This window comes from Lutra lutra, chromosome 5, assembly GCF_902655055.1.
Source record: "Lutra lutra chromosome 5, mLutLut1.2, whole genome shotgun sequence".
Lineage (NCBI taxonomy): Eukaryota > Metazoa > Chordata > Mammalia > Carnivora > Mustelidae > Lutra > Lutra lutra.
This window is the reverse complement of record NC_062282.1, coordinates 103,955,984-103,967,299: the sequence shown is the minus strand read 5'-3', so window position 1 is coordinate 103,967,299 and position 11,316 is coordinate 103,955,984. Positions and strand designations below refer to the sequence as shown.

At 46.2% G+C, this 11,316-nt stretch overlaps 1 non-coding gene across 1 annotated transcript; it reads right to left on the bottom strand.

Annotated features, from left to right (window-relative positions):
- Window positions 1–4,965: 4,965 nt before the first annotated feature.
- Window positions 4,966–5,073, bottom strand: LOC125101436 (U6 spliceosomal RNA). Its single transcript, XR_007127844.1, has one exon. It is a non-coding gene; the product is annotated as a U6 spliceosomal RNA (small nuclear RNA).
- Between the last annotated feature and the right edge of the window lie 6,243 nt (window positions 5,074–11,316).

Below are 11,316 nucleotides of genomic sequence, written 5' to 3'. Positions count from 1 at the left end.
GTGAGCAGAGAGCCTGATGCGGGGCTCCATCCCAGGACCCTGATATCATGATCTGAGCCGAAAGCAGAGGCTTAACCCACTGAGCCACCCAGGTGCCCCTGTGATGCATCTTTCAAGCACACTTCCAGTCCCAGTCCACTCTGACACTCTTTATAACTGCTGTCCTTAAAAAATCCCCCCAACTGTTTCAATGGCAGAAACAAACAATCTAAAAAGTTAAAACACACATACATACACTCACAAGGATCATAAGCCTGTTGGTCACAATGCCTGAAAGTTATTATTTATAATTTTTCTTTGGGTCCAGAACAATTTTGGGTAGCTGAACGGCCTCCATTACCATTCTAATCTTTGGCTACCATCCAGACCCTTCTGTTCCACTGCTGACGGGGGCCCAGTTGTGTGTGTGTGTGTGGGGGGGGTCAGTGAGCCATCCCTCAGTGTCCTCTTTCTCTTACCAGGAGGCTTCTAAGGACCCCTCCACCTCTAATTTATAAGTCAAAGTAAACACCTCAGACAGATGAGTTAAAACCATGGGGTGCAAGGCCTTCTGGGACAGAGGCCAGGGCAGGGCAGAAGGGGCCTGGATTGCTGTGGGATAGGAGGGCTGTGCCAAAGGCAGACTTTGCCACCCTGCTCCTTTCCAGAGGCTCTCAGTGGCAGAAGGGAGTCAGCTCACCTGGTCTGAGACCAGACTTGAAAACCACCTGCCCAATTTCAAAAAAGCCTAATTGCTGACTTTTCTTGTAATATCAGTCCCAACATCGTTTTTATGTATGTATTTTTTAAGATTGATTGATTGATTGATGTGAGAGAGAGAGAGAGAGAGAGAGAGCAGCAGCAGCGCAAGCAGGGGAAGCTGCAGAGGAAGAGGGAGAAGCAGGCTCCCCACTGAGCCAGATTCGGGCAGATCCTAGGACCCTGAGATCATGACCTGAGCCAAAATCAACAGCCAGACACTCAACCGACTGAGCCACCCAGGCATCCCCCAACATCCTCTTTAGATAAGTGGCAAAAATCAAAAACAAAAACAAAAACCTCTCAATCCCAGAATATAATTATTTTCCAGTTTAATTGCTCATAGACTAGTTCCCCTTCTCCCCTTCCAGTTTTGACCGCAAGCTCCACCCACCTCTTTAGGTGGTTCCGGAGCAGCTCATTCCTATAGTCTCATCTTAAAAGAAAGGTTTTTTTCTGATCACAAATGCAACACATAGTTACTAAGTTCATTGAAGGGACTCAAGTCAGTTACATGTCTGCCTTCGGCTCAGGTCACAATCCCAGAGTCCTGGAATTGAGCCTCACACTGGGGCTCCCTGCTCAGCAGGGAGTCTGCTTCTCCCTCTCCTTCTGCCACTGCCCCCTCCTCGTGCACTCTCTATCCCTCTCACTCTATCTCGAATAAATACAATTTTTTTTTTTTTTTAAGTTTATTGAGGGGCACCTGGATGGCTCAGTGGGTTAAGGCCTCTGCCTTCAGCTCAGGTCATGATCCCGGAGTCCTGAGATCCAGCCCCGCATCGGGCTCTCTGCTCAGCAGAGAGCCTGCTTCCTCTTCTCTCTCTGCCTGCCTCTCTGCCTACTTGTGATCTGTCAAATGAATAAATAAAATCTTAAAAAAAAAAAAAAGAAGTTTATTGAGAAAAGACTGGAAAATACAAAAAAAAAAAAAGAGAGGGGAGAGAGGAAGGATTCAGATAACTACTCTGAACAGTTTGATAGCTTTCTATTCCAAGCTATCTTTAAAAAAATCAGATTGATAAACCTCATTGGCTACAATGCTGCCACTGGGCAAAGCTTAAAAATCAGACTGACATTATCATAACTGTTTTGTTAGTTTTCCTCACTCAACAGTGAACGTTTCCTAAAATTGTTATTCTTCCACAGCACCATCTAAAATCACTGCAGAATATGTCATCTTCTTGTAGATCTTAATTTATTTGACCTGCTTAACAGCCAGATTCTTTCAGGTGTTTGTTATGTTTTAGATAACACAGAGATAAGGACGCCTGGTGGGGATCAGTCAGTTAAGCGGCTGCCTTGGGGTCAGGTCATGATCCCACAGTTCTGGGATGGAGCCCCGGCACAGGGCTCCTTGCTCAGTGGGGAGCCTGCTTCTCCTTCTCCCTGCAGCTCCACACCCCCGCTGGGGCACTCTCTTTCTCTCTGACAAATAAATAAATAAAATATTAAAAAAAAAATAAAACCACATACATACAGATAAACATATCCTAATAAATGCATCTCCTTCCATAGTCTCAGACTATTTCTTCAGGAAAAAAAATGTTTTTAGGGATGAGTGGATATGACATCAAAGACTGTTTATTTTAGAAGCTCTTAATGATTATCAAATTGCCCTTCAGAAACAAGCACTATTTTATAGTCCCATCAACCGTGTATGAGTTGCCCATCTTCACCACCATTAGATAGCACTGTTTGTTTTTTGAGTTTTCCACCAACGTGGGTCTCAAACTCCTGACCTCGAGATTAAGAGTCACATGCTCTAGGGACTAAACCAGCCAGGGGCCCCGGAAGATTACCGCTTTTAAAAATCTTTACTAATTTGATCATTCTGCCTTACCATTACCATTCACATCCTCATGACACAGAGTAGGGAAAAGGATTTTTTATGGAGGTGAGAAGAATCTAGGAGATGGGGAATTGTGGCTTCTAGAGAATGACCTAAGCACACAATCAGTAAATGTCTGCATGGGTAGTAGTATGGAGAGCTTTCTGAGCAGAGCTGCTTTCGGATGGCAGCTACATGGCTGGAGTAAGGTGCCGGCCTCATAGTCCATAGGGCTGATTAGCTACCGGACAGTCAGCCAATAGTGAGACCTCGGGCTCAGGTGATCCAGACGCTTCAAGCTGTGCATACCACAGGTTGACCGGTGACAAGGAAAGAAGAAAAGGTGCCTAAGAGTCCCTTGGAAACCACGAAAACACTATATATATATGCATGGGACTGTAATTCCTGCTGTCACTGACCACAGTGAATGATCCTATTATTGCTGATCTTAAACATATTGTACCATTTTCGGACAAATGATCCCATAATCCCTAGTCAACTACAAGTCTTCCCTCTGCAGCCCGGCAGGATTAGACCAACATCCTGGAGATCTGCTCGACTCTTGGGGTGAGAGAGAAAGCACTCAGAGACACTTCCCAACCACCCAGGATCTCACAGCTTCAGGAAATCACTCTGCCAGCCTGAAACGGATACATTTGCAAAGCAGTCAAGGGCATCAGAGGAGGAATGGATGACCTGTGTGAGCTCTCATCCCTGGGGCCTGAAAGCTACCTACCCTTAGTGTCAGGGACCAGGTCCCACCCAAGACTTGGGAGGGTGGGGCTGGGGTGAGAAGCTGTAGCCCTCAGGGCGATTTGAGGTCTCTCTCAGGTAACTCTGTCTCTAAGAGGCCTCCATGGACCCTGTTTTCATCCGGACCCAACTGCCTTATCACCCCTTGAATCCCAAGTGTCTCTTGCCTTTAGGAGCACCTGACCGCAGGCCACTATTGATCTTGGGTTTGTAAGTTCGGTCCCATGTTGGGTGTAGCGATGACTTTAAAATCTAAACCAAGGGCGCCTGGGTGGCTCAGTGGTGGGTTAGGGCCTCTGCCTTCGGCTTGGGTCATGGTCCCGAGGTCCTGGGATCGAGCCCCGCATCGGGCTCTCTGCTCAGCAGGGAGCCTGCTTCCCTTCCTCTCTCTCTCTGCCTACTTGTGATCTGTCTGTCAAATAAATAAATAAAATCTTAAAAAAAAAAAATCTAAACCAAAAAAAGAAGGGTGCCTGGGTGGCTCAGTCAGTTAGGCGTACGCCTTCGGCTGGGGTCATGATCTCAGAATCCTGGGATACAGTCTGCATGGGGAAAAAATCCCTGCTCAGCAGGGAGTCTGCTCCACCCCTCCTGCCCCTGCTGGTGCTCCCTCCTCCTGCCTCAAATTAAATTAAATTTAAAAAGAAAGAAAGAAAGAAAGGAAGAAAGAAACAAAGGAAGAAGGAAAGAAAGAAAGAAAGAAAGAAAGAAAGAAAGAAAGAAAGAAAGAAAGAAAGAAAGAAGGAAGGAAGGAAGGAAGGAAATGGCTCCTGCTGTTAAAGAGTTACATAGTAAGGAGAGATGGTCTTGGCCAGAAAGCCCAACAGGCCTGGGTTAAATCTTGGCACTATCACTTGTTCATCAGGGGACTGACTCTGTCCCTCATCTACAAAATGGGGACAATTACTACCTACCTTATAAGAATGTTATATTCAAAGGACTAGAAGGCCTCGCCTTGGGGGCCCTCCTCAAAGGTGCTTTGTACTTGGCGGAGGACGGTAGGAAGCTGTGGTTTGCCCGTAATCCCCAGTGAAATTGTAGAGAATGACAAAGGCCTGGGAAAGACTGGTAAGGAGAGCAAGGGACTTAGGGCTTTCGGATTTGATGCGAAAGATAACCGGGGCCAGGCAGGCCTGATACAAAGGTTCTGGCGGCCGTCGGCTCTAGGCAACTGTAGCACAGCCCGGGAAATCGGGAGGTAGGAGGGTCTGGGAAATCCCGGGAGGGAGCTTGGGGCAATGATTCCCAGCTGCTCTGGGCAGACTGCAGAAACTAGTTCCACCCTGCTATTTACCATTTGTGAGCTTTCATTAGCATTTGAAGGAAGTGCACAGAATGCCCGCTGAGCCTTTACAGCTGCACAAAAGCTAGCCAGCTGGCCGTGGGGGCGGGGAGCGTGAGGGCTCTGTGAGCAGCTGGGTTTCCTGGATCCAGACCTATCTTTCGTACCAGACTCCACAAGGCCCTAAGTCTTTTTCTATCCCGGCTACATACAAAGTCCCTTCTAGTTACAAAACTCCCCAAGTTCTCAGCTACCTCAATGATCGATCCAATATAGAAAGCATAGAGATTTTGTAAAGAAAAAAAAAAAAAACAACATTGTAATAGGAATGTGTGACATGTTGAATTATTTATTTTGATTTTTATATATGGAATGCTTAACGAATTAGCCTGTCTTACTATCACAGGGGCCACGCTAAACTCCTCTGTATCATTCAGATTTTTAGTATATGTTCTGCTGAAGTAAGCACATGTTGAGTTATTAACTCACTTTCATTATTTCTTATAAAATAGAGACCAGTATTGCCCTTGGGTTAGAAATAACATGTTTCAGAAGCACGTTCAGACACAGATTCCAAACTCCTAACCTTACAGGGGCCACATTCCTTGAACCACTATGTGCCTGAGTTACCAGAAGCTTCCCTGAATGTTTGCACTCTAAGAAGAAATTCGGTATTTATTTATTAGGAAAAAAAAAATCAGGCCAATATTTGGCTTTGGAGCCCAGGGTGGCAAGCAGCTGTGTCCAGGGATTCAGTCTTGGTTCTCAAAGGCACTGCATCTGAGACTGTCTTGTCTTCCTCCTCTGAAAGGGGGAAAGATAGAATGGAAGAGCTTGGAGTTTAAAGCACAAAGAATCCCAGCTTTGTCCTGCCGGCTCTGCCGCCCTGTTCTGTACAGCCACAGTTCAGCCCCGTCATTCTGAAATGAGACTCACTTTAGACATGCAAATGACTCACCCTGGAGAATGGGATCATAGGGTCTCACAAGTCGAACTGTGGCTTTGAAGACTACTTGGGAGCCTGCTGTGTTCTGCCAGGAATACCTCCCGGAGTTGCTGTTGGAGCTAAAGGAGATCAGGACTACAAATGGGTTTGGAAAAGCAGAAAGGACTAAAGGACCACTCGGTTTTATAAAAGCGCTGAGTCCTGAATAAGGTGCAGGCCATTGATCCAGTCCATGCAATAGACAAGATTTTGCAAGGACTCTCTTCTGTTGGCCAGGCTGGACACAGTCTAGGTCTAGAGTTGCTTCTGTTCCTGAAATCTTATTTCCAGTCTTTTCTCTACTCCTCTCCCCTTGTCCCCTGCCCCCTCCATTGACTGGGCCCTCTCATGGATGTGATCCTCTGCTGGGTTTAGCCGAGGGCACTGGAGCAGCATGGGCCAAGAGAAAAAGAAGCCTGTACCCCCCAGCAGTAAAGCTTGAGCAGGCAGAGTAGAAGCATCCAAGGCAAGGCAAGGCAAAGACAAGGTGAGGTGGAGGAGCCCACAGAGGCGGAAGCTGTGAAGACGAAGGGAGGAGAAGCCCAAGGTTTAATACGCCACAGAAGGGCCCACTGCAAACTCCTTATTGCTCAGAGAGCAGCAGTCATGCCCACCCCCTCCACCAGCCTTCAAAGCGGCCGCTGGCTTGTCAGATGCTAAAATCCCTCCTTCCAGGATGCTTCATTTCCATTTCCAAAGGGACTTTGCATTTCAGAAAAACTGTGCTAGACTAAATAACTTGAGAGGTAACTTGGTCTCATTGGTTAAGAGTTAGGACTCCCCAAGGCAAAAGTGCTTGCGTTTGAATATTTGCCACTTAATGAGGGCTGTGATCTTGGACAAGGCAATTAACCTCTCTATGCCTGAGTTTTTCTTTTCTATAAAGCAGGGATAATAGTAATAGCACCTGGTTCTTAGATTATTGTACAAACTACAGGTATTAATCTTTGTAAAGTGCTCAGAACATGTTCTGGCACATAGCTTCTTTAAGGTTTAAAATACACACACACACACACACATATATATGAATATGTATATATGGGGCACCTGGGTGGCTCAGTCATTAAGCATCTGCCTTCAGCTCTGGTCATGATCCCAGGGTCCCGCATCAGGGCTTCTTGCTCAGTGGGGAGTCTGCTTCCCCCTCTTCCTCTGCTGCTGCTCTCCCTGCTTGTGCGCTCTCTGTAAAATAAATAAAATCTTTAAAAATATACTTATATACATACATACATGATCACTTTATGACTACATCTCCCTGACTAGAATTAAGTTCTGAGACCAGGGGCGCTGTCTTGTATACCCAGGGATCAGCTCGCACTGAATATGGTAAGCACTCAACTCTTTGGACAGGAGAACCTCCAGACCTTTCCTAGACTCCAGCTACAGAAAAGGGTGACTGGGACCCCAGGTCCCCTTACCCAAGAAGCAAAAGGCCCCCTGCTAGCACTCAATAAAGCTGAAGTAACCCCCAAGAGCTATGCCGTGACATAGTTCCCTATTCTCAGACCCTCGGACTTCTCCTTGTTTTGACCACACAGGATGTGGGGCCAAGATCTTATCTGACTGAAGGAAGCACTTGGTCTCTGAGTCAGGCCTCACTGCCCAGGTTCAGGTGTGGGCCGAGGAAGAACAATCCACAGCCCAGACAGCTCAGTAGCCTGTGGGCAGAGGGCCAGTCTCCCTCCCCGACTCCCAAGGCACCTGGACCCTTCTTCAGAAGTTTGGGCTGGATGCATCTCTAGATAGCCACACCCCAGCCCAAAGTTTCTTACTGAAAATGTTGACTTCTCCCCTGTGGCTTACAAGGTGATCCGCACTTGCTACGCCCCTGCTTGGGCACCTCTCCAAAGGACAACTCTAGTTAGGCCCATAGGGAAGTGAATCTGAGTCACCTTTGATGTCAACTCTTCTCTGTTGTATGTGGTGCTGAGAAAGGATACAGTTGACCCTTGAACACCACAGGTTTGAACTTTGTGGGTCCACTTATACACACATATATTTTTTTAAGATTTTATTTATTTATTTGACAGAGAGAGATACAGGGAGAGAGGGAACATAGCCGGGGGAGTGGAAGAAGGAGAGGGAGAAGCAGGCTTCCGGTGGAGCAGGGAGCCTGATGCGGGGCTCAATGTCAGGACCCTGGGATCATGACCTGAGCCAAAGGCAGACACTCCAACTAACTGAGCCACTTAGGCACCACCACACATTTTGTGATAATTTCTTTTTTATAAAGCATAGCACTGTAAATCTATTTTCCCCTTATGATTTTCTTAACATTTTCTTAGCTTACTTTATTGTAAAAATACAGTATATAGTATATAAAACATAGAAAATATGTGTTACTTGACTATTTATGTTATTGGTAAGACTTCCAGTCAACAGTGGGCTATTAATAGTTATGTTTTGGGGGAGCTAGAAGTTATTCGTGGATTTTCAACTATGTGGGAGATGAGGGTTTTTGCCTCAAATCCTCACATTGTTTAAGGGTTGAATGTAAATATTAACAATTAAATGCTCCACTGATTTTTAAGATTTATTCCAGGGGTGACTGGGTGGCTCATCACTTAAGTGTCTGCTTTCAATTTAGGTCATGATCTCAAGGTCCTGGGATCAAGCCCCAGGTCAGGCTCTTTGCTTCTCCATCTCCGTCTGCGCCTACTGCCCACCACCCCAGCTCATGCTCGCATTTTCTCTCTCTCTAATAAATAAATAAAATCTTCTTTTAAAAAAATGTAAGATTTATTCCAATTTCATAGGTGCTAGAATATGGAAATCTGCCTCTCGGAATTGATGAAAACAGTACCGTTACTACATACATACAAACAGCAGGAGGAAAAGACAGAAGAGAACACTCACACGTTCCACCAACAAATCCAGCCACCAGAGCCTCCGACCTCCCTCTGCTGACAATGGGTGAGCTGCCTGTGCTCCCGCCTGAGCCAACCTCGCACATGCGCACTGGGTCCCCGCCCCTCTCAACAACAGAACCATCACTCCAGTGGTCCTCATTCCTCTTCCCAGCATGAATAATAGTTTCCTCTCGGCTAGTTCATTTCCAGTGCTAAACATGGGTTCATTTCTTTCTTTCTTTTTTTTTTTAAAGGATTCTTTTTTTTCTTTTTTTCTTTTTTTTAATTTATTTGATAGACAGAGATCACAAGCAGGCAGAGAGGCAGGCAGAGAGAGGAAGGGAAGCAGGCTCCTCGCTGAGCAGAGAGCCAGATGTGGGGCTTGATCTCAGGACCCTGGGATCATGACCTGAGCCGAAGGCAGAGGCTTTAACCCACTGAGCCACCCAGGCGCCCCCAGGTTCATTTCTTAAACTATTTATTTATTTAAGTAAACACTACACCCAAGTTCATTTTTAAAAGTATTTATTTATTTAAGTAATCACTACACCCAAGGTGGGGCTCGAACTCACGACCTGGAGATCAAAAGTCATGGCTCCTCCAGCTGAGTTGGCCAGGCGCCCCCTTCCAATTCCTTAACTACACTCTACACAAAATTCCTTAAAAGAGAGGTCTTCTCTTGTCATCTCCTCATCCTCTTTTCCCACATTTTCCCTTGAACCCTGATGGTGATGGGAACACCAGGCTTCCATTCCCACCACTCCATCTAAACAGGTTTCTGTGAAGGTCCCCAGTGATCTTCCATTGCCAAATCCAAGGGTCAGACTGACTCCTTAGTTTATTTCCCTTTAAGCAGCAACTGATTTCCAAGATACTAAGCTCTCCTGGTTCCCCTCCTCCTCCACATCCCATCCTGCCTTGACTACCAGACCTTTCCCCTGCCTGCCCCCACTCCCCAGGTGATTTCACCCAGTCCCATGGCTTTAATTATCTGTCTTAGTTTAATAACTACTGTCCCCAGCTCTGGCCTCTCCCTTGAACTCAGGGTTCATGTGTCCTAACAGCCACCTCAAATTAATATGTCCAAAATCAAATTTTTAAAAATTCCAACTTCAAGAAGTCCACTCTTAAAAAATGGCAGTTTTCCCAGTTAGTCTCGCCCAAATCATCGGAATCTGAATCATCCTCAACTACTCACTCTCTCATACATCTAACCCATCAGCAAATTGTTATGGACTTCAAAATATCTCTAGAATAAGATCATCACACAGTTTCTGCTTGCTACCACCCTAGTCCCAACTATCAATTCTCCATTACCTGGGCTCTTGCAGTAGTCTCCTACTGGTTTCCCTAGGCCCCTCTATCTCCTGAGTTCCGTCCCGACGTGATCCTTAAAAGCTACACTATACCAGACCCTGGCACATCTCTACTGTCCGAGGCTACCACTTCAGGTGGAAGAAAAGCCAAACCTTCCCTGGCCCCTCTGGGTTCCCCTTTCTCCTGCTTGCTCTGCTCCAGTCGCCTTGGCTTCCTGGCTGTTTCTAGAAAGCCCTGAGTACTCTCCCACTTCAGACAGTTTCTTCTGCCCCCAGTCATCTACCCCTCTCCTTCTCCCCTCCTTCAGGTTTTGGCTCCTTGTCACTCCATCAGAGCTCCATTAGCCCTTCCCAACATCATTCTCCCCCTTTCCCTGCTTTCTTTCCCTTCACAGGTCACTCCCTCACATTTTGATTATCTATTTTATTTTCCTTGGCTGTATCTGTGGCCCTCATTTAAATGTGAGGATTTTATTCACTGCTGTGTCCTCAGCACCTCAGAGCCCGTCTGGCATGTGGAAGGCACCCTGTGAAGATTTATGGAATGACTTCTGATGCTGAAGAAAACTTTGTGCAGAAGAGTTAAGAGCATGACCATTTTTCCTACACTCTTCTATGATAAGGTCACTGGGAGTTAAAAGAAAGATACATGCTTAAGTGTTTCTTGGAAATTGCCGGAAAACATGGAAAAGAGCTAGCTGCCTTGTTACTCTTACAGAAGGATCGCTTCTGAAGGCATCTATCTGTTCATGGCCTGAGAGTGCTTGTGCAACTGGGGAGTCTGCCAGGCTTCCCTTGGGTCACTTAAATAACCCAGCTGCTGTCATCTGCCAAGGATCTCCTCATTCTTCTTGCTCACCCCAACCCCTGGCCTCTTCATCTCACTGCCTGTAGGGGCCTGACTATCCTCACGCAACTTCTCTCTCAAATGCCCCATAGGTTTTCCCTCTATGCACCTTCAGCTCTTTCTTCAGAACTTCTTAAGCCACTGATAAGCTATATGGTACACATCTGTGTCCCCATCTGCCCCTGTCCATCCCCTCCCCACCAACCGCTCCCTGCCTCAAAACTGTGAAGCATTTGAAGACTGGGCTTGTGTCTCACTCATGTTTGTATCCCTAACCTAGAACACAGTCCCTGGCACATCGTAGGTACTCAAGAACTCTTTGCTGAATGACTGAATGAACTCTCCATTTTCAACATTCTGGGTTTTTCACAGTTTCCCCAACACACATTAAGCTCATTGTTGGCAAATTTACACGCCCTCCAAACAGCATTCCCCACCCCCTCATTTTTACACACGTGCGTGCACACACACACACACACACGCGCGTGCGCGCCTATCCTTCAGTAGCTAACTCTTAGTTAAGCAAATATTTTAGCTCAAAAAACATTCACTGTCAGGGCACCTGGCTGGCTCAGTCAGCAACTCTTGATCTCAGGAGTTTGAGCCCCATGTTGGGTGTAGAGACTACTTACTTAAATAAATAAAACTTTAAAAAAAAAAAGATTTAAGAGAAAAAGCATTTACTGTCTTACTATTTACATTGTTCTAGTATTAT